General features: G+C 42.8%; 2 long non-coding RNA genes across 2 annotated transcripts; both read left to right on the plus strand.

Moving 5' to 3' along the window:
• Nucleotides 1–21,550: 21,550 nt before the first annotated feature.
• On the plus strand, nt 21,551–22,398 carry LOC115557719 (uncharacterized). Its single transcript, XR_003979233.1, has 3 exons — nt 21,551–22,009; nt 22,093–22,204; nt 22,357–22,398. It is a non-coding gene; the product is annotated as an uncharacterized LOC115557719 (long non-coding RNA).
• Nucleotides 22,399–24,160: 1,762 nt separating this feature from the next.
• LOC115557748 (uncharacterized) lies at nt 24,161–24,523 on the plus strand. The gene is made up of 2 exons (XR_003979241.1): nt 24,161–24,273; nt 24,463–24,523. It is a non-coding gene; the product is annotated as an uncharacterized LOC115557748 (long non-coding RNA).
• Nucleotides 24,524–27,551: the final 3,028 nt, after the last annotated feature.

Raw genomic sequence — 27,551 nt, forward strand, 5'->3', positions numbered from 1 at the left:
AGCACAGCTCAGTCTAGTCGATGCATAACGCAACCCCAGTCAAACGTTTGACTGCAGTATCTTCTATTCTATGCGCCTTATAATCCGGTGCGCCCTATAAATGAAAACAGTTCTAAAATAGGCCATTCATTAAAGGTGCGCCTTATAATCCGGTGTGCCTTATAATGCGGAAAATACGGTAGTCCTCGTTTGTATTTCTTTCGAAATGGTGAACTTTTGCATGGAGCCATCTTCTATGTCAGATCCAGTACCCTCCGCCAATGTACTTCAGTTTTATCAACAGCCTCTGTTATCTTAGCTTCAGACGCTGTGGATGTTAGTTTCTGCTGGTGAAGTCCCACCCACTGGCACTGCTGTAATAGGTCTGTAGCGTCAGTGGGTCCCTTCCCCCTCTAGGGGATGGGACCCACTAGTGCCCACTAGTGGTTGTAGTCTTACGAGAATCATCCCCTCTTACACTCCCTATTTTCTTGTACGCAAAAATCGTCATATTGCGTCATTGAAAACAGGAAGTGTTGGAGGTCGATACGGATCTCTCCAGTCTCTCCAGAAAATAAGGGAATGATGCTAGACCATTCAAAAATATGCGGGGGGTTCTAAAAATACAAAGCTTATGTGAAATGGGTAAAGTTGCCCTTTAAGCTTCGCTGGGTAAGTGAGAAACCAAGAAAAGACTACATCAAGTTCCTGCTCACTACAGAGTGCAGCTCCTTGTCAGAGGAACCTCCAGCCCAGATGCCTGATCCTCATCCAGCTGCTGCTGCTGCCGCCCCCAGTGAGGATGACTTTTTTTCTTTTGATGCACAGCTAGATGACTCAAATGCACCCATGTCCGTGGAAACAGAGGTAATAGATTATCTTAAATCTGCCCCTGTGATGGAAAGCCTGCACCACTTTCCAAGAGTTAAAAAAGTGGCACTCCGGTATAACGCTGCAACACCATCCAGTGCACCAGTCGAAAGGCTTTTCAGTGTAGGAGGACTTGTGCTCACCCCAAAGCGAAACCGTCTTGGTGATGAACGCTTTCAGCGGCTTCTCCTGTTGCGCTATAACAAATACTTTAGTGGTATGGAGTAGTTCTGTAGAACCTTAGGCTAAGGTCAAGGCTAAATGCCTTCAGTAGTTGTGTTCATTATTATTGTCAGCTTTTGTTTGGCTGTATATTTTCTCAGTTGTATTGTATATTTAGCCCTTGTTTGGCTTTATATTTTGTCTATTAAGACTTTGTTGTTTGGTCCTAACCAAAACATTAATAGGCTCTAAGCATAAGTTCCTTGTAAAGTCTCTGTTGGACTGAAATGTTGAATGTGTTTCATTATTGTATACGTGTATATGTGTTTCATTATTTATGCTGTTCACATGCCCTGTCTGGTGGCTGTTAGACGTCATTCTTGAAGTGCACTTTTATTTTATTATTGAAATTAATTAATTAAGTAATTTTCATGGAAATGCAACTTTGTTGTTAAATCTTTGTGTGGCTGCACTTTAACTCAGGAGCTAATAAATGAGGAATAGAAAAAGAGTTTGTGTCATTTTGTGTAAAGGTTTTGGTTGTTTAATTATTCTATATCATAACATTATTGTAATTCAGCTATTCATGGTACACACATTCAGTACTGTACATGCAGATGCAATGTACAGTATTTGGTGAAAGTAATAAGTAACTTATTACTTATTACTCTACACAGAAGGTAATATTGTAAAGAAAAGTATTACTTTCAAATGCAAGTAACTAGTAATAAGAAATATATTACATTTTGGAAGTAACTTGCCCAACACTGCTTTTGATGAGTCACTTTACCCTGGCGCCATTGAACCCATTGACTCCTGTGGAGTATGGTGTGCAGACAATTTTTAACGCTGATTGCTCATGTTTTGGAGTCTAGATAATTATTCCTAAATCCTGTGATCACCATGTAACTTAGTCAGGGACACATCAACACTCAGCTAGGAGGAGATGGGGATCGAACTAGCAACCTTTCGGTTACAAGACACCCTCTACTACCTGAGCTAAACCGACCCCCAGCCTCCTCTCCGCTGATTTATTACCTCCGGGTCGGTCCGCGTCCGCCCTTTTTGCTTTCTATTACATTCCTCTCCCTTCTCCAAATACCTTCTCCCTCTGATCCAACCGTTGTCTCACCAGTGCTCTGTGTACCAAGATGTAATGATCTATACCACATGGTGTTCCGACGCGATGCAGAGTCTCCAAGAGCCACAGAATCACCAATGCCAGTGGTGGTTCTATGTTTTCTCTAAAACAGTGGACATAGGTTACATTCAGGGACCAAATACAGAGTACATACAAGCACACAAATAATCTATTCAGTACAATGCAAATTCAGTCTCTTTCTCTCTGTTGTCTCTCTGTCCAGCCCCCACCTGCGGGTTTTCCTTACTTACGTTCCTCCGCTCTAACTCACTTTACCTCTCTTTACCTACTTCCTTTGCTTTCACAAATCTCCGTAACCATTTTCACTTTCAGTAATCCTTTCCTTTCCTTTCTGGTTTATTCGTTTTTGGACACACTCCAAAACTAGAATATTAATCTTAAAAGGCCATCGAAAGATATGAATCTCCCCAAAGAAAATTCTAACCGGAAAGCCTTCTCCAATCTCATCGCCACTTCTCGTTGCCATTCCACACACTCTTCTTCTTCTCTGTCTCACTCTTCACAAATCACTTCATCTGACCCCTCTAACTCAACTCAATGCTAACTCTTACTCACTCACTCACTCACTCACTCACTCACTCACTCACTCACTCACTCACTCACTCACACACTCACACACTCACTCGCTCACATATACAACTTAAAATAAAAATTCTCAGATTGTCATCCTTGGAGCTGTCATAGGTATTAACTGCGTGTGTCCCGAGAATTCTAAAGTTTTGGTGAATTTTCCTGCCATGGGGAGGTGAGAGGCATAATTTGTACCTACGCAAGTGTTAGTGGCTCCAGTGTGGGCCATCATTGGCATGCCTCTATAATTTCAGGCATGCTAACTGGCTCGGGGTGAAAAAGGTGAGAATGATGCGTGAGCTGAGTAAAACACAGACCCACTATAGGGTTCCAGGTTTATACTCCGGGGAGTTTTCTTTTACATTTTTTAATGTATTAGGGTTAGTCACAAGCTAAAAAAAATTACAGGACTGCGCACAATTACGAACAAAGTGTAACCCATGCTATTTCACTCTCTCTGCTAATATATGTATATGTCATTTTATATGAATGTATATATTATAATAATATATATAATGTAGTGTGTATGGTGTATATCTATAGTATATATATATTCCCAGTATATTGTAGCGACCAGTGTTCACGTGCTACAATGTATTCCTGACGGCTGCTAACTGAAACGGTTGCCTGGAGACCGTGTTTTGTTGACGCTGGTTCTCTGCTTGACGCGTAAGAAGAGCGAACATAGACTTGAAGAGCGAATATAGACTTGAAGAACGAACATAGACTTGAAGAGCGAACATAGACTTGAAGAGCGAACATAGACTTGAAGAGCGAACATAGACTTGAAGAGTGAACATATAGACTAGAAGAGAAACGAAGAAAAGGTTATATTCCTGACGGCCGCTAACTGAAACGGTTGCCTGGAGACCGTGTTTTTGTTGACGCTCCCTAATAGAGCGAACATAGACTTGAAGAGCGAACATAGACTTGAAGAGCGAACATAGACTTGAAGAGTGAACATATAGACGAAGAGAAACGAAGCAAAGGTTATTACGGAAGAAATAGAAGATATGGAGGAAGATTTGACGTTACTTTGAACAAGAGAACAGCCTGTCATCGACTGGCCCCTGCTCAAGAGCGTTCGGCCGTAGCGGTAGTGGTAGGAACAGAACGCCCCCTTTCATTGAATCGAGTGCACTCAAAGACTTGCTGGGTACCCATTTTATTTAGTTTGTTATTTTTCTTGGGGACCTCTTTTGGGTTCAGTGTATTGAGTTCAGTGTTTTAGGTTCAGTGTTGTTATTATTATTATTAGATATGGATATGGTTAGATAAAAGGTCAAACGTGCCTCACTGTGTCTGTGTGTTATTCCTTTTATCAGAGTTCTATTAAGAATACAAGCCAGTCTCCTCATAACCTGGGATTGATGCACCACTGCATTGTTATATTACCTTTAAAAATACAGTTGGTTACAAAAGCATTAATTTATTATGTGCAAGGGCAGCCCCAATAGGTACATAACTTATTACAAAATTAAGAAAGAATATTGAGAAGAATAAAAAGAGGTGGGAGGACAGGGCAATAGGAGTATGCCATTATTTATTTTTCTTCTTGGCCTGGACCAGTGTCTCAAGGGCCCGCTTTCGCTGTTTTGCAGCATTCAAAACAGCGACTTCTCTCGGCTATATCGACTAGTATGTATCAACACAACTGGTGACCCGCTGAAAAATTCTCTTTTGGCACGTTTCCACCGGAGGGTGCGTTCGGTTCGGTTCGCAAAGTTGCGGCACGGTTCGCGTTTCCACCGCCAAAAGTGGGCGTGACATGGGGATAAAAACAAACCGCAAGGTATTATTCTGGACAATGGACGTGTCGCGTAAAACGTTAGCTTGGGCGAACAAGGAGGTGGAGCATGGACCTATTAAAGAAGACAATACTTTATTAAAGCATGCAATTGTGATGTAGAACAAAATAAAAAGAAAACAAAGTGCTTGCATGATATTGAAGCCTACAGCGATCGTTACTTAACTTGTGTGGTGGTGCCTTATCATTTGTTTACCCTCCCGTTGCCATGGCAACGCGATTGCACTCTCATTGGCTGAATCGATGAGAACGTTTTAGATAATATAAGGTCGCGGTAATACTGTCGGCGGTGGAAACGAGGCAATTAAAGGCTCCGCTAGGCTCACGCTTGGCCGTTTCAGATGGTAGGCGACTTTCCGCTCGCGCTGTCGGTTGGCCGCGCGGCTTCACGAGTGCGCCCACTTGTCGTGCCGCCTGACAGAATGCTGCGCCTTCTCTCTGTCCGCTCGCCTCTCCATTGAGAATGTATTAGCAGGCGCCACAAGGACTCCATGGCTGGCCATCAGACCCCCCCCCCCCCCCCCCCCCCAAATGTTTTCTCAACTGATCTCCACGAATCACACAAGTGGTCAATTTTGTCTTCAAAACGGCGAATTTCGCCGAAAGGTGACTAGTTTGCATGCCTGAATTTATCAGAACCTGCAGTATCGGTTCCTCACCAGCTTGTTTTGTGATTGCTACAAGCTGACCCTCCCCCTGTGGATTCTCTGGGCACCCCTAGTATCCCTGTCCCATAAAGGGACCTGCCTGGTAGCTACCTCCTTGTTCCTGCCTTCCCTGATAGCTGTTACCCTGTCCTTGCTGTGGTGGATAGGGGTTAGCCAAACAATTCCTCCTAATATGTCCTTCCATGTTGCACCCATAACATATTAAAGGACCTCTGCGTTGTCCTTGGGATCCTTGTTGTTGATTGTTTCTAAACTGTCCTTGGGGCCCTTTGTAAATTGTTTATATACTGACTTATTACCCTTATTCTGATTCTGCCTATTCCCATTTGTTGGGTTCCCAGTATTATGTAGGTGTATCTGAATGGTGTATATGAATGGTGGAGTGGGTGACCATTGGCTCTGAGGCTGTTGTACTGGGGTAGAGAATGCCTGTTGAGGAGGTTGGGTTTGTGGTGCGCCCTGCTGGACGGCTTGCAGTATTGTATCACCCGGCTCTGAAACAACCGCCTGTTTCTTCTTCTCTTTCTCTCTTCTTGTGAGTTCTTCCAACTGAAGCTGAGATAGCTTCCTCTGCACCTCTTTGCTTTGTTCCTGTATTTTGTGTTCATTTTGCCGATATTTGTCCACTGCATGAACCACATGATCGCAAAAGTCTCTGTGAGATTTATTTGTAACCAGTCCAACCACATCACACAGCTTTAGATATCAGTGATATTTTAAGTGATGACCTGTGCTTCGGAGAAGATGGCAGGCTTGTGACCAGCACACCAAATGGAACCTTGCCAATTTTCGAAGACTCCCTCCAACTAGGGCCTTCTATTGATGCAATCGCCAACCTCATTTCTGTGCCTGAGCTCATGGATATGGACTTACAACCTCCATCTGCGACCGCCTCTGATCCTCAACCATCTGCGACCGCCTCTGATCCTCAACCATCTGCGACCGCCTCTGATCCTCAACCATCTGCGACCGCCTCTGATCCTCAACCATCTGTGACCGCCTCTGATCCTCAACCATCTGCGACCGCCTCTGATCCTCAACCATCTGTGACCGCCTCTGATCCTCAACCATCAGCGCCCGCCTCTGATCCTCAACCATCTGCGCCTAGAATGAGACCACGGGCCCCCTGTGGAGTGAAGTGTCGGCGTCAGTGCTCTACACACTTTTCAGAGGAACAAAGGATGACCATTTGTAGGGAGTTTTGGGGCCTGAGCTACAAGGACAAGCGAGCCTTTGTTTTTCATTCTGTCAGTCAAATGGGGAGGGAGAAGGTCTGTGCCCGCCCCAGCAGGAGAGGCAGGACCTTTGTTTACCGGCTGAAGGATGCCAAAGAAAATCCCCACCAGGTGTGCAAGCTGTTCTACCTTTCCACTCTCGGCTACCACCCTGGGAATGACAGCATCGTGCTGTCTGTCATGGGCAAAGAAATGTCAACAAACTTAGCCCCACCGTGAGATGGAAGAGGTAGACATGCTCCAGCAAACAAGCTGGACATGGAGCAGCTCTATTTACACATAGAGTCCTTCAGGCCGACCATCAGCCACTACAGGAGGGAGCACGCACCCTGCCGCCGGTACCTCCCCAGTGACATCACCATTAAACTTATGTTTGCTGATTTCCAAGACAAAGGCCACCAGTGTGGGTATGATACGTATCGCAAAGCAGTGAGAGCGAAAAATATCAGCTTCGCTAAGTTGGGAGAGGAGGAGTGTGAGGCCTGTTTGCGTCAGGAGCAGCACACCAAGGAGGCGCAGCACACAGAGGATGTGGACTGTCCACAGTGTCAGCAGTGGAAAAAGCACAAAGAGGAGGCCATTGAGACCCGGCAACACTACCGCAGTGATGCGGAAAGTGACTGGCCTGCCGGCACAAGTGTCAGGAGTGTAGATTTGCAGAAGGTCAACATGCTACCGAGGATGCCTGGTGTAAAATCGGCACTTTTCACCAGGCGTCTCTCTGTGTACCACGAGACCTTTGCCACCGTGGGAGGAAAGACAGAGAAGAAGGACAACATCAGTGTGGTGTGGCATGAGGGCGTAGCAGGGCGCAGTGCCAAGGAAGTGACGTCTGCTTATCTGGAGGCGCTTGAGAAGGACCGTGACTGCGAGCATGTGATCTTCTGGGTTGACAACTGTAGCGCTCAAAATAAGAACTGGTGCCTCCTGTCCTCGCTGGTTGTGCTGATGAACTCTGACCTGGTGGCCATGGATGATGTGACCCTGAAGTACTTTGAGCCGGGTCACACATTCATCTCAGCAAACAGCGTGCACCATGGTGTGGAGCAGGAAATGAAAAGACGACCGGGAGGATTCATCCACGACTTCGAAGACTTCCTCTCGGTCGTGAAGTCATCCAATTCCAAGAAGATGGAGGTTGTGGAGATGACTAATGACAACATCATGGACTGGGCTAGTGGCCAATCCACAGCAAGGCTGAGGAAGGCTCCAAAACTTGCCGACCTGAAAGTCATCCAGCTGAGGCGTGGGTCAAGGTCCATGTGGGTGAAGACCACACATGGACAGGAGCAGTTCGTGGAGGTGGACTTCCTGAAGAAGAAGTTTGACACGAGCATGCCTTCCACTCTGAAGTTGCGGGTTGTTGGTGTGGAGGAGGCGAAAAAGGACGACATCATCCTGAAACTGGTCCCCCTGATGCCAGCCTCCAGAACTGATTTCTGGAGGTCACTTGTGACCTCCAGAACTGATTTCTGGAGGTCACTTGTGACCTCCAGAAAGCATGTCCCCAATGGAGATGAAGAGTAGGGAGGGGGAAAATGGGCCTTATTCTCTATCGTTCTCTCTCTCTTTCCCTCTCTCACACACACACACACACACACACACACACACGCTCACTCTCTCGTTCTCTCTCTCTCTCTCTCTCACACACACACACACACACACACGCTCACTCTCTCGTTCTCTCTCTCTCTCTCTCTCTCTCTCTCACACACACACACACACACACACACACACACACACACACACACACTGCACCCACCCCAAAGGATTGACATGGACGTTTTATGTGTTTAATGTGACAATTGACAAGTTCATTGTTGTACAGTATGTGCTTAATATGATAATTCAGTGGTGTGTGTGTGTGTGTGTGTGTGTGTGTGTGTGTGTGTGTGTGTGTGTGTGTGTGTGTGTGTGTGTGATGTTTTTTGGATAATCTGTTTTTATAGGCTGTTTTTATAAGTATTGGACATTTTTTCTTGCTCCGTTACAAAGAAGAGTGTTCATACATTGTGCTCAAAAGCTTGTTTGATGGTGAACACTGTAAATAAACATGATTATTGAAATTGTTGTCAGAAACCTTTACTTTAAGTTACACATACAGACAAGTAATTTCAATTATTTCAGTCAGATACATAAATACAGTATATGACACTGAGGTCGGTCAGAGAGTTTGTGTCAGTAATGTGACTACCCGTGTTGAAATACAAAAAAAATATGATAAATGTGAAGTCACATTATGATAATCATGGTATTGGTAATTGTGATAAATGAAATAGCATTACTATTGATTAATTAATAGGGTCATTATTCCATTGTTATCATACCACTGAGCTTTAACATAGAAGTTACTGCCTTCTGCCTTAGTATGACAAATCAACATTCCGAAGGCAATGCTAAGGCAGAACACAGTAACTTCCAAAAAAGGTCAAAGGTCAAATTTGAGTTAATTTTTTTCTCAATGAATAGATTAAAACAGGCATACACTACAAACTGTGAAAATTATAACATTGTAGCTATAACCACATTGTGTGGACATTAGGATAACTTTAAAGCCATTTTTTTCAGTTTCACACTGAAAAAAATTTAGCAAGTAATTTAGAGAGAATTTTAGCAAGTATCTTCACATCAGTATTTAACAGGGAAATTGGTCTGTATGATGCACAATGTAGAGGATCTTTATCCTATTTTAACAACAGGGAGATACAAGTCTGATAGAACGAAGGCGGGAGTTTACCTGAGTCAAATGAGTCTGAGAATACTGAACATAAAAAAGGCGACAATTCGGCTGAAAATTTCTTTAAAAAGTCAGATGGAAGTCGGTCTGGACCAGTAGATTTACCTGATTGGATAGATGTTATTGCTGCAAAAAATTCCTTCTGAGTAATAGCTGCCTCAAGGCTATGTCTCAGTTCTTGAGAAAGGGAAGGCATGTTTAGGTTACTGAAAAAGGTTACCATAACAGTTACGTCTACTGTACAATCAGAACTATACACATTTGAATAGAATGTTTTGAACTTTTCATTTATCAATTTCTGATCTGATGTTGTACACCACCTGTCCGTCCGTATTCCAGGGATAAGTTGCTTCGCTGTAAATCCACACAGGTGATTGGCCAGGAGTTAACCAATCTTGTCACCATGCTCGTAAAAAGTACTTCTGCTCCTGTTGCTTTTTTTGAAGAAAGTAGTCCAATCCTTGGTCGCTTTTAACTCACTTTATTTGTTAAAGTAGGCCTATTTCGGTATGGTAACTATGAAGCATAAGGGAGGGAATTGTATCTTACCCAGCTAACAAGGGACGTCCTGGGGACGTTCGGGGACGTCCCTGTTTGGTCCCCTATAGGTTATACCGTGACGTTATCCTTAGGACGTTGTTTAGACGTTATTTAAGTTCCTAAAATGTCACAATTAGTAATTTAATTTTAAACTTTCAGGGGACGTTCCAGGAACGTCCCTAGTTGGTTATGATATGACATTATTTTAAAAACTTTCGGGGGACATTCGGGACGTTCCAGCAACGTCCCTGGTTGGTTATGAAAATGACATTATATTAAAAACTTTTGGGGGACATTCGGGACGTTCCAGCAACGTCCCTGTTTGGTTATGAAATTACATTATGTTAGAAGTTTTCGAGGGACACTCGGACGTTCCAGAAACTTCCCTGGCTGCTGATCTGACATGACATCTCGTCGACCTGCCTGGTTACTTGGTTGGGTCCCTATCAACGCTCGTGAACCCTGTTGTAGAGTGAGACGGCGAGAGAGAGAGACAGCAATTTTTTGATCCCACATCCATAGCTAGTAAAACTACCGTTTTATAATCATTTTGTGTCAATATATATTTAACTTAAGTTTTAGTATTGATAGTTTTGTTATTTAGTTGTTATTGTGTTATGTTATAGTGTAGTTTAGTGTATAGTGTTATTAGTATAGTGTATAGTGTTATAGTTGAATAGTTTAGATTAGTTTTTTGTGAAGGTGGGAAGGACAGACACCCGAAGGACATCATTTGAGGTAAATACATTTTAATACAAACTTACGTTCTACCTGTATCTATGTATTTATATGTTTATCTAACGTGAAAATGCCATAGCTATGAATATCGATATTAATAACTGTACAACTAGCTCAAACTGTGAAGGCGAAGTCGGCTAAATTGAGATGTCGCGACATACGCGTATATCGTGTTATTTGTATAACAAATTAACAATGTTATCGATAGCACTAAGTAGGAATATGCCTACACGCCAGTTGTGTTGCCCCATTAAGGATATATAAAATACAAAAACAGCTGATTTGGCTACTTTTGGACAGGTGAAGACTACTGCTATTCATAAGGTTCATCTACGTCACGTTTTCTGGAACGCCGCCATTTGCACGACCGATCTCGCCAAGTATGGCAGCCCACACCGCTCATCTGGACGTTAGGGAGAGACAAAGGCCCCGTCCACACGAAGCCGATTTCATGGCGAAACCGCAAAGGTCTTGTACGGTTCGGCCTTGCGTCCACACGAAGCCGGCGAATCCGCTGACCGAAACCGCAAACTTCTGAAACCACCCTCGGAGGTGGTTTCAAATCTATCCGGTTTCGTTTTGGTTTCGTGTGGACGCCTGAAACCGCAAACCATGACGTCATCGCCCCACCCCTCGACCTCCTAGCCAATGGCTCTTAAGCCCGCGGAGTCTCAGAAATCCCAACAAAATCCCAACGTTCTGCAGCATATCATGTCCCTTGTTGGGTTGCTAAGCCATTATTTATTGAGAATCTAGTTCGCCTTCGTAGAAGAGCTGTTTGTTTGTGTTGTTAGTGGTTCGGGGGGCAGCCTTTATGCGCATGCTCGCCTCTTCTTCTTCTGGATTTGTGTACCAGAAGCAGCGCCCCTTATGGGCCTGGAATGTTTACTACAGCGTTTCTACAGATCTATCCGGTTTCGCTTGGCTTCGTCTTTACGGAGATACTTCGAAACCGGATAGATCGAAACCGTAACGGTTTCGCCCGTTTCGGCTTCGTGTGGACGGGGCCAAAGATACCTTGAAAAAATTTCGATTTTAGGCTCCGATCCTTATTTGTTACCCCCAGTTTTTTTTAGTCAATTAGTATCGGCCTCAAGATTGCCTCAAATAAATTTCCATGACATATATATTTATTTAGTCCACAACCCTTCCCCGTACACTGGAGAGAGCTTGAAAGCGTTCAAGAGCACTGATGCATATCAATATGCTGTGGCTGGATGGGTGAAGGACGCTAGAGTGAGGCACTTGGCCACCAATAATCTTTATCTGATAATGGCAAGGTAAGTACTATATATTCGTGACTTCTTGTGAACAGTTTGTGGTGGGTTACTATCATTGATCGTTGAAATCAGTCATCAAATCATAGAGGATAATTTTGCCGGGGACGCTTGGGACGATTTTCATCAAGATTCATTTTGTACCCACAACACAACCCGACTTAAATTATTATGGATTATTTTGGGCAATGAATGAGGTATTAATACCAATACTCTTTGGCTGGGACGTTGTCAACATTGGGTAGGCCTATATGGAGCAGAACATAGTGGGTCATATGTCAACGTTTTTTGTAAGCATTTTATTCATTAGTAAGCTACATGGATATGCCATCTTTCAGAACCTACCATTACCTGCAGTAAAGAGAATAAAAGAGCGCATCCTCATTGTACCCAGCACTACTGAATGCGTCTGTCCAAAACACATTTCCAAACAAACTGACGCACATTATGCTGAGGTTATGTCATAATGTACAATCGTCTCCTTTCCCTAAATTAACTAATTGTGTTCAATGCTGTTTCTTGGGAACCTGCAGAGCACAAAGGATACAATACCTGAGTTAAGTTATCTTTGGAGTAGACCTTCAAGTTAAATAAAATGGCAAACTGGCACAAACAATGCAATTTCTTATTTTGGTTAGATCTCATCTCTTAGTTATGCAAAAGGTTTACAGAAGAAAGTCATGTCATTTGTGAACTAGATAGGATCTATGACTCCAGCTATCATTATGTCACCCATTAGAGCAATATTAGGAGAATTAGATATTCACTAATTAACGGTTTGTTCTTCACTTAACAGGTCCTTCATTCACAGGCTCTTAACACTAAGCCCACATGGCCATGGGTAGTTGTGCAGGAGGAAGGGACTGTTGTCATGGCACACTGCACTTGTATGGCAGGACTGGGAGAGGTGTGCTCCCACGCAGCAGCACTAATGTTCTCACTCCTGGCTGCTGTTGAGCGCAGAGAGGGACAGGCATGCACAGACAATGCATGTGCATGGGAAGACCCAGGCAAGAAACGTGTGAAATATGATGAGCTATCAAACATATTTCAAAAGGAGGAGGCTAAAAAAACAGACGACCACCATCAAATTAAACCATCCGCTGATGAGCTCAAGCAGTTTTTTGAACAGCTCCACAGCAGTGAAAACCAGGAGGCCATCCCTAAGAAAAGTGCAATTTTGTCAGTTGTTGAAGGCCATTCCATCAGATACATTCCCAACACTGTACAGTTGGATTTGCCACCACCTCTCCCTACTCTGTACTCAAGCGCCTGTCTTGAAATGGATTTGCCCTCACTGCTGGAGGAGGCTGATAGGCGTTTTGAGGAGCTTCATCTCACTCCGGAGCAGGTAAGATATTAAAAATAACACAAAAGCTCCACTTTTGCCTCATCACACTAACGTAATGATTATAATAATTAACATTAAAACCCTTTTGATGATTCGATTATTTTTTGGAGTGTTTGGTAGTTGAGGAGAAGACAAGAGAGCAGAGAAAGTCCAGGGTGTGGTTTGATCAGAGAGCAGGAAGAGTTACTGCATCAGTATTTCTTGAGGCAGCCAGGACAAAGAACTCTTCATCTCTGATAAAGAGAATTTGCTATCCCCAGTCTTCACACTTTTCAACAGAAGCAACCAGGTATTCATTTTAGAAAGCAAGAAATGAGTCAGGCTTTTTTCTCGGAATTCCATCATGGTTATACTCCAGGAATGATGTTTTATATAACAGTGTATTGGACAATGTAGACTAGTTGGTTTATCATAGTTGGTTTATCATCAAGTTCAAAATATCCTTACTGTCTTTCATGTTTTCACAGATGGGGTCTGCAAAATGAGGAAACTGCCAGGGAGTCATACCTGAAGACCATGCGAGATCTCCATTTGAACTTCAGCATTACAAAATCAGGGCTCATTATCAACCCGGGCCTACCATGGGTAGGAGCATCGCCAGATGGTGTGGTGACCTGTGATTGTCATGGGACTGGTGTGCTTGAAATAAAATACCCTTTCAATGCAAATGGCCGCGCTTTCAGGGATTGTCTCAGCGACCCACGTTTCTGCCTTACCATGACTGCAGAAGGTATGGCCCTCAAACCAGATCATAGCTACATGTACCAACTGCAGACCCAAATGTGTGTAGCTGGGGTAATGTATGGAGATTTTATTGTGTGGACACCACAAGAACTTTTTATGCAGCGGGTCCAGTTTGATCAATGTTTTTTTGATGAGGCCTACTTGAGGGTGGAAGAATTCATTAAAACAGGGGTACTGCCTGAGCTGTTGGGTAAATGGGTTACTGTGCCACGCCTCTCAAGTGCTAATTTTGAGACAGCACCTGAGGGATGTTACTGTGGAAACCCTATTGATGAAGCAGACATTCTTTCTTGCACATCTGGGCAATGCAAACGAAAGAAGTTCCACAAGTCATGTCTGAAGCTGAGCAGGGTGCCAAATGGCGCATTTCCACGGCAGGGTGCGGAACGGATCGGATCGCAAAGGTGCGGGTCGGATCGCGTTTCCACCGCCAAAAGTGGGCGTGACCCGGACTTTGCCGTACCCGTTCCGACCCCATTTTAGGGACTCCTCCGTTGCGGTACCCAAAACGAGACCAGACGCCTGAAAGGGTACCCTGGAATTCTAGCTACACCCCCCCTCCGTTGATTGGTCGACAGAATCGTCACTTCCGGGTGACGCGGGGATAAAAACAAACAAACAGTAGCCTCGAGGTATTATTCTTTACAATTAACATGTCGCGTAAAAAGCTTGCTTGGGCGAACAAGGAGGTGGAGACGTTCGTCTGCATTCTTGCGGAGGAAGACGTTGTTTACGATGTTTACGTAGCTGCCGCGGCGATCGACATCCGGCCTACCACAAAGGGTACTGTCGGCGGTGGAAACGCGACCTCGGAACTGAGCTGGGCTATACCGCCCCCTCCCTACCGCCCCTTTGCGATCCGATCCGTTCCGCACCCTGCAGTGGAAACGCGGCAAAAGAGTTGGAAATGTGTAGAATGTAAAAAACAAACAAAAAAGAAATGAGTTTGGTATCCAGAAACATTTTTTTTGTTTTGATTTATTTGAATTAATTTTTCTTTTACCATTGTGTTTGTAGCAATGTGGCAAATAAATGCGTTCCATACATAAATGAACAATACAATTCAACAATACAATTCCATACATAAATGAACAATAAAAATATATTTTTTAATAACTATGTAGTTATTAAGTTTAGTTATAATAGTTATAAGTTATATTTATTTATTTATTTACATATATTTATTTATATTAATCCTCTATACAGTTCTCTACATTTATCTTATTTTATTTAGTAGTTATTAAGTTTAGTTATAATAGTTAAAAGTTATATTTATTTATTTTTTTACATATATTTATTTATTTATATTAATCCTCTATACAGTTCTCTACATTTATCTTATTTTATTTTACTTGAATCCTGTTTTACTTCTATTATTATCTCTACTTTCTATATTAGCTAAGAGTTTATTGTTTACTGTTTTTTGTTTACTTTTTATAGTTAGTTAGTTAAAAGTTTATTGTTTATCTTATATTATTATTATAATTATTGTTTACTGTTTATAGTTATCTAAGAGTGTATTGTTTATCTTATATTGTATATAATTTAATATTGTGTTGTATTTCTTCTGTAAGCTACTGGACAATCAATTTCCTTGAGGGAGTCATCCCAAAAGGATCAATAAAGCCTAATCTAATCTAATCTAGTAGTTGGTCTATGTAGTTCCGAGTCAGAGAAAATAATTGTACCACTTCTCTACTCTGTAGGGATGGCTGATGGGCAAATATTACACAGAGCACAGCAAACTGTCACCATTTTGTCGATGGAGGTAGGCTGTCCATGCGAAGCGGCTTGGCAGAGTGTCAGAGGGATGGTGGTCTGAAGAATCGTGTACTTATTCCTCACCAGGCCAATGACTCCCTCCACATGGATCCTGACAGCTGCCAGTCCCCTTGTTGCCTCTAGCTCCAGTGGATGCAGCTGTGTCTTGCCTTTGGTAAATGCCGGTATTTTCAGCTGAGCACAATACAGACCCATTGTATCTTTAACATTAAAACCTCTATCAGCTAGAATGACATCTCCTGGTGACAAATTATCAAGATATCCACAATTTTCTGTAATGTGCTTGTCGCTTGTGCGACCCCCCCAACCTTTTGACACATAGGATATAACACCTTGTGGTGTAATTGAGATCATACATTTTGCGGTGTTGTGGTGCTTATATTGTGAGTATGTCTGTGCACGGCATCTCAGGTCCTTTGGCTTTTCTATAAATATTTCAGAACAATCAATTATGGAGTTTTTAAACTTATTGCGAAAACACATTGGGAGACTAATTTGAATTTGTTCTTTAGGTGGCCACACGATAAATTCTGATAATCTGAAAAACAATACATCTAATGTGCTTTTAAACACTCTGACAGCAGTTGATTTAGAAAATCACAAAAAAAAAGCTAAAAAGTGAAGCGGCACATTAAGCCTCAGTCTCATTAATGTTAGGATCAAACATTGGAATGGGGTGATTGATTGTCCAACTTTTATAAACTTCTGAACAAAGTTAAACAAAAATATTAATTTGGCGAAGGTTGGAAGACCTGTTAGATCCTGCACCATGGTGTCATTGTCCCTGAATGCCTCCTCATTCAAGGACCGCTCCTCTACCCTAGCCCTTAACTCACTGACCTCAGCTCGGAGCCGCGCACACTCACTTTCCAATACAAATGTAGTAGCCTGGCAGGATGGATTCACGCATGGTTCTACAATGCCAGGGCCTGTGTCTCTTGAATAACTGTGGTCAGTGTTGTGGTCAGTAGTGACTTCATGCTCCTCCATGTCAGCAACATCGGTGGTTGAAGGGTCAGCAAGATATCTGCTGGTCTCGCGGATCTTGCGCTTCCTCTGCTTAGTCTTCAGAAACTTTTGGAAGACGTCATTTTGCTTTTCCCTCTCCCTCACAGAGGTATGTGCAAACAGGCTGGGCACAAAAGCAGGGCTCAAGGGGTTGTCCTGTTTTGCTCCTACAAAGGCAGAGCATAGTAAAACAAAGATTATATGCGGAACACATCACCTCAGTAAATACATCTCTCGCAGACTATACAAATGTAGGTTCTAATATGGGAAAAGGGGCAATAATCTGTTCCTTTTGACTGATATGGAATAGTACTAAGCAAATTACAGCTGTAAATCTAATCATGAAGTTACTGCATGGGCTAAACATAGGGACTGACTGACATCCTACTTCAGGAAATGGGTTTTTGTAAAATAACAGAGTGCTATGCATTCATTGCTTTGCATGTCTTGTCATATTTGTTGTCTTGCCTATGTTGCTGCTATGACAATGTCATTTACCTCTGGAATGAATCAAGGAATTAGCTATCTATCTAATACAACACAAACGCATTAGTGCTACAGAGGCTGAAAGACATGTTTACAAAACACGTGAAACTCAGGAACTTCTTACAAAATCAAGTTTTGTAAGTGTTCTCCTGGTTCTCCAGACATATTATAGCTCTTGTTAGTCCTAGCTGCTTCTAAGTTGAAGCGAAATCTTACCTGACACAAAGTGCTCCGAGCACAGCAAGCTGTGAGATGTGGGCGCCCAATGATCTCGTCTTATTGCGGCTAACCACTTATCTCTTCTTGATTTTTCGGTTGGTAACGAATAAAAAATCAAGCCGGGGTTCCTCGTACGGCTGTTGTTACAGCCCACTGCACAACAAATTGCCGGCATGACTGTCGGTGGATTGTGGTCGCAGGTGTTGCTGTTGGTGTTGACTGAGTTACCACTGAAATCAGTTGGTCAGTGGGTGGGATCGGTCGTCAAGATGGCGGCGCAAAGCTACAGTGACGTCACGTGAACCTTATGAATAGTCTAGTAGCTCAAAAGCTAGTTACTTTTTGACAAGAGCCACAAGACGTTAAGCGAGAAAAGTATCAGAATGACAGTTGGCTGCCTTTGCCATTTGACATTGTTGTACTGGTTACGGACTCAGACGCGCATGCTCTCTTAGTTACTGTTGCTACGTCGAACAAAATGTAGAGTGGAGAGCCGAGTGGAGCGCCAGTCGTGTTGCTCCTATGTAATGCTGCCTGTAATAAAGATGTAATAGCATTTTTGTGATGAAAAGAGCAGTGATATAATGTACGTTATTCTACTTCATTTAAGAATGCTTGATTCTGATTGGCTGGGAGGGGTGCATTAATCCGGCATATTGCCCGCTGACTTGTCGGTTCTACTTGCTGCTGACTGAGCACAGTAGATCAATACGCCGCTTGCATCGTTTTCTATCACATACATTTCCAACATGAGGTCCATAGTAAAAATAAACCAAGGAGTGCATGTTTGATCGATCGTCATTAAAGCTGACTTGATACGAATGTAGCAGCTACGTTATTAAACTAGTGATCAGATCCAGCCTTGTGTGGTTGCTATAGAAACGAGTTACCTACAGCTGAGCTAACGTTATTCACCGTAGTTCTAAAGGGAACTACTTTTCGAGGGAGATGAACTTAAACAGAGTATACATTTAATAAGCATGCAATACGAATAAGAAAAAGGCTAATTATTAAAGTACTTGAATTGTTTCATTATGTTGGCCGGCGCAAAGTAGAATAAACGGAATAATCACCTCAAGGCAGGGCAATAAACAGTTTGATATGCCCGGCTCGCAGGAAGGTTACCGCCCTCGACTTCGTCTCGGCCGGTAAGCCGTCCACAAGCTGGGCATATCAAACTGTTTATTGCCCGGCCTCTCGGTGACTATTCCTTACTTAGCCAACTTTAGTAGCTATACGTTGGCGAATGTTACAGATTAGCTAACGCTATAGCTATACAAGTTATAACAGTGGCTGCATTTACGTTCGTTGTTACCACTACTTTCCTGCCAAAATGACGGCAAAACGGTAAAGTCACGCGACATCCGGAGCGCTATGTATTGAAAGTAATGGCAGAAATACACAAATCTAAATTGCCACAGAGGGTAATAGACCTGTTTTTTTTTTTAAGATCAATTTTTTTTTTTTTTTTATATATATGGTATGATTGGAGTCATTGGAAAATGTATTTGTGGCTTAGCGATAGGTCAATTACAGTAGGATTTAAGTTTCCAGTGCATAGTTTAATGAAACTCTGAACAGGCTACATAACCTACAGACACGTAACTACGATAATTAAGTTAGACAAAAAAAAAAAATACTACTTTTATCAAAATGACCCACAAGCTGTCCATTACAATTCCAATACTTTTGTATTATTTAAACTGCACTACATACGTCAACCATGCACAATTCAATATACATTTTAATATGGGATATTCTGTATAAAAACCACCAGGCAATATATAAATATAGAAAATAATGTGTCAATTTACTCATATGGTTATATTGGCTTTTTGCTATGGTTTTGTTGCTTGAAAATGTATACATTATAGTTCTCAATGGCAAGAGTTTAACAATTTATGCTTTTTTTTTCATTTTGCAACTTCTGTATTTCCGGATGTACTTTCTGAAGATATGGCAAACAGTGCTGGAAGATCTGACGATCTTAAGATGTTAAAAAAAAAGGTAAGATAATACTAATATTATTTCGAAATTAGTACTGTCACTCTTCAATCAAATACAAAAAAATAAAAGGTTTTATAATGTGGCTCAAAATCTTCAAGGCACACCATTTTAGGGCTGTATCCACTGAGCAGATGTCGTCAGCTGATCAGAGGCGAGATTACAACCGGATCTGGGCAAGGGTGTCAAGAGCCCAGAAAAAGAATACACGTGATGGAGAACCAAATGAGCTGCAGAATCACAATGATCAGGAGATGTACAGTGATGATAGCCCTGGGAGTGGAGGTGGATGTACCATCGAAGAGCAGCTGCATGACGATACCAACATTGTCCCTGAGACTGAGTTGGAACAAATGGAGACATCAGAGGATTCCTGTGATGGTGATGAGGACAGTGCAGTTGCCTCTTCCTTTAGGGAGCAACTTAAAGAATGGGCCATTGATTTTGGAGAGAAACACAATGCTGTGGATGCCTTATTGAAGGTCCTGAAAAAAAATGGTCATCCAGAGCTTCCTTCCACTGCAAGAACCTTGTTGGAGAGTACCAATGAAGTGGATGTGGAGACTGAGTCTGGAATGCAGTGTGTTCAGTTTGATGTTAGAGGGCAGATTCTGGAACATCTTAAAAAGTATCCCCAAGCAGTGCTTGAAAAATTAGACAGTGTAGACATCTCCCTGAATGTTGATGGCTTGCCTCTTTTTAAAAGCAACAACCAATCTCTTTGGCCTGTTCTCTGCTGCATCAATTTGTCACCTAAATCTATTTTCCCCCTGTCTCTGGCTTTGGTGTCATCCAAACCAACCTCCCTCAACTTCATCAGCGAAACAGTCAGCAAATTGCAGAACGTGATGCAGAATGGCTTGGAGTGGGGAGACAAGGTGATACGTGTCCAGATAAGGTGCATAACTTGTGACGCCCCTGCGAAGGCACTTGTCAAGTGTATCAAGCAGTACTCGGGGTACTTTGGTTGTGACAGGTGTACAGAGAAGGGGTTCTGGGATGGACGGATGACCTATCAAGAGGTTGAAAACATCACACTGAGGACTGACCAATCCTTCAGAGAGGTAACTCAACTGGAAGATCACCATGAAGGAAAAACATCACCTTTCTCCAACCTCTCTATTGACATGGTCACATCCTTTCCTGTGGACTATATGCACCAGTGTTGCCTTGGGGTAATGAAGAAGCTTTTGCTTTTGTGGACAAAAGGAAAGAAGGAGACAAGAATGTCCTCAGGGCAGATTAAGGAGGTGAGTGTGAGACTTGAGCAACTGAAGACAGCTATTCCAAACAATTTCGCAAGAAAGCCAAGGGGTTTGGAACATCTTGAGCGTTGGAAGGCCACAGAGTTCCGTCAGTTTGCTCTTTACACTGGCAAGTTAGTCCTGAGGGGAGTTCTTCAAGATGACCTGTTTGAGCATTTCATGGCTTTCAGCGTTGCAATGTGCATGCTAATTTTTCCAAGCCTGGTGCAAGCCCACTGCTCGTATGCACATGAACTGCTCTCATTTTTTGTACAGCAAGGAAGGTTTTTGTATGGGGAGTGCTTCCTAGTCTACAACGTCCACTCCATGCTGCAACTTGCTGCTGATGCTAAAAAATTTGGCTGCCTGGACAACTGCAGTGCATTCCCCTTTGAGAATTATCTTCACCATTTGAAAAAACTGGTCCGCTCGGGAAGAAGTCCTCTGGTCCAAATTGTGAAAAGACTGAATGAGGGTGGAAGTCTCAGGAGGGAACTTACTGAGAAAGAAGGCAAAGTAAGTAGCAAACATCCAAACAACATTTACATGCTAAATGACAAAGCATGCTGTGAGGTATTGTCAACAACCCCAGAAAAAAATTATGGCGCACAAATGTTCCTTTGTAGGGTGTATAACCACCTTGAACCCTACACCTCGAGTCCCTGTGACTCTCGCCTTTATGGAGCAATACGGACAAACATCCGAAACACAAGCATGAAACTGTTATCAGAGATATGCCTCAAACAAAGGGCAATCATGTTTGAGGAGGAATATGGCTCACGAGTGTTCTTTACCATTCTCCACTCCTTTTCATGAGACTCTACCTTGGCCGCAGCATCGCCCCAGTCTCCAGTCTCCATCACTGACACATCACCTCAGTCACCATCACTGACAGACCTGGCAGCAGCATCGCCCAAGTCTCCATCACTGACAGACCTGGCAGCAGCATCGCCCCAGTCTCCATCACTGACAGACCTGGCAGCAGCATCGCCCCAGTCTCCATCACTGACAGACCTGGCAGCAGCATCGCCCCAGTCTCCATCACTGACAGACCTGGCAGCAGCATCGCCCCAGTATCCATCACTGACAGACCTGGCCGCAGCATCGCCTCTGTCTCCATCACTGACAGACCTGGCAGCAGCATCGCCCCAGTCTCCATCACTGACAGACCTGGCAGCAGCATCGCCCCAGTATCCATCACTGACAGACCTGGCCGCAGCATCGCCTCTGTCTCCATCACTGACAGACCTGGCAGCAGCATCGCCTCTGTCTCCATCAATGACATACCTGCCAGCAGCATCGCCCCAGTTTCCATCAAAATGTCTTTGTACTTCAGGTTCATCGTCTGAAGTTTTCGGTGGTGCATTTTCTTGAGGAAAATGAGGTGGATGTGGCACCATCATTATGGTTGGCGAAGAGCAATGGGGTAAGGCAACTCATTGAAAATTGCATAAATTGCATGGTGTCATACAAAAAAAAGCATACACAACAATTGCAAATATCTTACAGGTTCTGAATTGCTATTGGCCGGCAAATAATGCCAGCGTTCTGGCAAGACGCTGTGCTCTGCCCGACAAGGTACTTTGGAAAAAGTACAAAGTTCGCGTTTTCTCTACAACAGGTAAGATGTGTTTCACCCCCATAATGACAAATACATTTGTTGTGCTCGAATGATAAATAAAATAAAACAATTTAAACCTAGAATCGCCTTTGACTGATAGCATATCTGTAATTTACATTTAAATTCTAATTGTTGCACCTTTCCATTAACAGACAGCTACAGCCTGGCCAGGGAGAGGGCAAGAAAGGGGCAAGATACCTCTCAGGTGGAAACGGTGGAGATAAATTCGAGGAGGATAAACGTTCCTGCCAGGTACCAGGAGCCTGATAGTGACGGTAATTATGTGTCTATACGTATATATATATATATATATATATATATATATATATATATATATATATATATGAGTTCTCTGTTGAATATATTGTAAGACTCCATTTTTTTTTTTTCATACATGCCTCATGAAGATGAGGAAGAAGTAATAAAAAAAAATAAAAAAAGAACAATAAAACCTGGAGTGTTGCCAAGAGGGCCTGCGTGTAAGTATTTGCAATAGTAGCTATGGTTGAAAAACAAAAAAGTTGTTAATACTGTTTGCCAACTGTTTCTTTTTCTTGTTTTGCAGTCCCTTCACCACCTATCATCACACCTGTCAGGGTCGATGATGAAGGCATGGCTGGTGTATCAGCTGCTGGAATCCAACCACACAATAGTAATAGTTTGTTAGTTGGTCAAACTAGTTTGTTGGCAATTATTCAGAGCTAGGCTACCTAGCCTACATCACTTATTGTTCTTTGCATTTGCTCTGCAGTAACTCCATGTGAATCCTCCACCATCGGGGGAGAAACCTATGAGGCCTTTCAAGGTACCTTAATACAGACACATAGCTACACTATATAAACCTATTTGTACCTGTTCCCAGTTTAGCCCTGCATTTACATTTTCAATGACTTGATTATTGAAATAATTTGGTTTTAGGGAACCATCAAGATGGAACGGATACAGTCTCCAAAGGTATCTTTGAAAAAGTCATCCCTTCCCATTGATTATTACGACTGAGGAAGCATTTAATGAATCTCGATTGTAATGTTAATTATTATGCTTGTTTCCACAGAGATTTTCAGTTTCCTGGAGGGTATGGAGAGGAGGACTATGCTGAAGTTGGAAAGGATGCACGAGGACCTAAGAAATGGCAATGGTAGAGTCATGGAGGCTGTGGAGTCCAGCAGCTGGTTGCACCAGCAGAACGTAAGGTCCCACTAAGGCTACGTTGAACGTAAATCACCCAAACGTTCGACTTTACACTCTACTAAAAAAATAGCAGTTGCACCAAGCAGATAGTTTCAACGTAACACTAAGTTATAACTTATCTTTTACACCTCCCATCTAGCTGGTGTAAGTTCCATACTAACGATAAAGAACCGTTAAAAGAAAAAAACGTAAAAAGATTTCAACACTAATGCAGGGTAAAGATGGCTATTCGTTTTGAGCAATGGGAAGAGGAGTTTAAACGCGGTTTGCGCCGGGAACGGATTGTCCGTGACCGTATCGATCCATTTCTTTATTATGATGTTGAATTATATGCGCGATTTCGGTTTTGCCGGGCGGAATATTATATTTATTTATTTATTATAAAATCCGCCATCAAATAGCTTAACCTCACGCCTATACCGTCCAAGCAAATTTTAGAGAATAAATGACAAAACTGTTTTGTTTGCCCTCTCATTTGGGTGCTAACCCGTCTTCACTCGGATAAGGTGGAAGTTTGATGGTATTTCCTGTTTACATTGTTACCTGTCAATGATTCGCTTGAAATGATCTAAATGTCATTAAAAGCGACACTAGTACAATTTACGCACTACCAGTAACGTTACAACTTAAGTTATGGTGGTGCAACCAAAATTTAGAACACCTTTAGTTTGACACTAGCTACGTCGAGCGTAGGGTTACGGCGGAGTTTACACCTGAACTTACGATTGGCTTTACGTTCTGCTGGTGCAACCGACTGCAGGCCAGGAAGGACATCTGAGGCAGCTGAAGAGGACATGTTAGAGGGTCCATGTCAAAACCTCGCAGACTTGGAGGACCTCTGCAAAAAGATTGCAGACCGCTCTTTTAAAAAGAAAATGGTATGTCCTGGAATATTAGAAATTAGACCAAGAAACCAATAGACCTACAGTCTAAGTTTATTTTCCTCTTTATATTGCTGGGACACATTCTTTAATAGAACATTAATATGTACAATTTGTTAAATGTGTCAAATATGTTGTTTGAAATGAAATGGTTTTGAGGTGATTTTTAATATTTTATTTCTTTAGATTCGGCACCTGAGCCTTCTTGGAGGCAGCAATGTCGGGGATGGGGTTCGAAGGATGCTGAAAAAAATCGGCACTAATGAGCTGTGGAAGGGGTTCAGTTTAAAGGGGAGAAAGGGGAAGAGACCCTTCCACAGTTTATTTTTTTATTTTATATTTATGACGTGGTGATACGTAAGTTAAATCTCACACACACAAACACGTATAGCCTTCATCAAAAAATATATTGCAGCACATTCAAGTGCTAAACATTCACTATAGGCTACAATGCTTTAAATAGTACACTGTATAACAGTTTTTCCATTACTCTGCTGGCAAATACAGACAAACAAACCACAATGAAAACATAACCTCCTTGGGCGGTAATGGAGATTTCCCTTGATTACACTTGTCCCACCATTACTAGGTCAGTCATATGAATATTTTTGTTTAGGTGCCCGCAGCCGTACCTTTCCGAATGTGGACTGCCAGAAGGTGGAGGAGGCCATTGCGGTTACCCTCAAACATTCTCCCCACCGCAGATCAACAAACCAGGTATATACACATAGTATATACACTTATCCAAACATATGATCAGCTGTCCATTACAATTTAAAATAACTTTTAATTATTTTAACTGCACTATGTCAACCATGCACAATTTAATATACATTTTAATATGGGATATTCTGCATGTAAACCACCAGGCAATACATACTGTCGCAGCCCAGCTCTCAGCACGACGCAACAAGGGAATTTCAAATCACGTTCTTTATTAATGCTTTGAATTTAACAAGTTACAAAGTGGTCAAATGAACAGAAAATAGAAAATAAAGTGGTTCTGGGATGGTTCTGGGATGGACGGATGACCTATCAAGAGGTTTACTAGTTCATTCAGCAGAGAGGGTGGTTGTGGGGGGGTGATTGTGAGGGGGGTGGTGTGGGGGGGTGATTGTGAGGGGGGTGGTTTCGGGGGAGATTGTGACCCCTGTCTCTCTCTCCCCATGACCACACCTCGGGCCGATCGCACGCCCTCGGCGGCGATGTGTCTTTCGAATGAATGTGCCCTATCAACTTGAAATGGTACTTTCGGCGCCTACCATGGGTGGTGGGGGGTGATTGTGAGGGGGGTGGTGTGGGGGGTGATTGTGAGGGGGGTGGTGTGGGGGGGTGATTGTGAGGGGGGTGGTGCGGGGGGTGATTGTTGGGGGGGGATGGTGTGGGGAGGTGATTGTGAGGGGATGGTGTGGGGGGTGATTGTGAGGGGATGGTGTGGGGGGTGATTGTGGGGGGGTGATTGTGAGGGGGGTGGTGTGGGGGGGTGATTGTGACCCCTGTCTCTCTCTCCCCATGACCACACCTCGGGCCGATCGCACACCCTCGGCGGCGATGTGTCTTTCGAATGAATGTGCCCTATCAACTTGAAATGGTACTTTCGGCGCCTACCATGGGTGGTGGGGGGTGATTGTGAGGGGATGGTGTGGGGGGTGATTGTGAGGGGGTGTGTGGGGGGTGATTGAGAGGGGATGGCGTGAGGGGGTGTGTGGGGGGGGATTGTAGAGCTGTGTTGAAAAAATCGATTTTCCGATTTTTAATCGATTCGCATATTAATGACCGATTATCGATTCGTACGTCCAAAGATCGATTTTTTTTTTTTGAATTTTATAAGTTATAAATTTATATTTTACATATTCATGGGATTCCCCTGAACACTTAGGGTCCTGCATATTCTTGAAAACAAATCTTGAGTGTGGTTTCAGAACAGATTTGAACATGCTCATATAGACGCCATTCAGTGCTTTTACAGTTTAAAATGTTCTGTTCTTATGTTCGCACTTTAAAGAAAAATGCTCAACGTTTACATTTTATACTTCCAGTTTCAGTACTTCTCAGTTTATTAAGTGTGAGCAGTTTTAAAATAAAAATGCTTTTGGTGAATTCTTAATTATTTTCAAGCATAATAATAATGCACTGGTTAGTGTCCCAGTAGGAATCCACTGTTGCAGATATAGTCACCTCAATGATGTCCTCCATTTATTGTCCTGAATTATCTTTCTTGAAAGTAGATTGACCCTTAACGTTTTCATCAGTCTTCCAGCCATCAGTAACTACCAATACTTGTAAGATTTGCTGTTTAATATTGATATAATACTAGTTTTAATATGTTGCTTCTCTACACAGTCATGAAGTGAAGGAAACGGTTCAAATACATTTTTCATTTTTAATAACATTAACCCCCGGATCGAATCGAAATCAGTTCGAATCGGAAATCAGATCAAAATCGGATGGAATCGGATGGAATCTGAGAAAATCGGGAAAAAATCGATTCTGAAACTTAAAAATCGTAATCGAATCGATTCTTGAAATTTGAATCGAAACCCAGCTCTAATTGTGGGGGGGTGGTGTGGGGGGAGATTGTGAGGGGATGGTGTGGGGGAAGATTGTGAGGGGGGGGGGGGGGGGGGGGCGGGTGTGCATGCTCATTTCTCCAAGCCTGCGGCAAGCCCACTGCTCGTATGCACATGAACGGCTCTGGTCCAAAATTGTTAAAAGACTAAATGAAACTGAAAAAAAAAAGGCAAAGTAGGTATCAAACATCCAAACAACATTTACATCGGGTGGGAAGCAGGCGGAGGTTGATGGGTGAGATGCAGGGGTGAGGATGGGGCTGGCATTCTGGGACCATGGTGCGGACTGGCAAAGTGGTCTGGAAAAGATTTAAAATAAAAAAATAAAAAAACGGTCATTGTTTGTGCATTTGTGTTGCAATGGCCCACATGAGCACATAAATGTAATTTGCCTCTTTTTACTAAAAAAAGGTTACGGGTTTCTTGAATCAAAAAGTTTCCTTTAGAAAACAATGACTGACTTAACACAGGTGTACACTTTTTGTCATTGAGCCTAACTTTCCCTCAAAATTCACTAGCAGCTTCAAAAGGTCATAGACTGGTATGTGATATCTGTGCACTTAAAAAACATAATTCACCTTTGTCACAGAGGTTTCTAAATGTTCATGACGACCTCCACAATCGATATTGCAGGGGTGAGGATGAGGGATCTTTCTCACTGTGTCTGGAAAAGACCAAAAAAAAAAATCAAAAAGTTTGCTCTTG

The sequence above is a fragment of the Gadus morhua genome, chromosome 2 (assembly GCF_902167405.1).
Source record: "Gadus morhua chromosome 2, gadMor3.0, whole genome shotgun sequence".
Lineage (NCBI taxonomy): Eukaryota > Metazoa > Chordata > Actinopteri > Gadiformes > Gadidae > Gadus > Gadus morhua.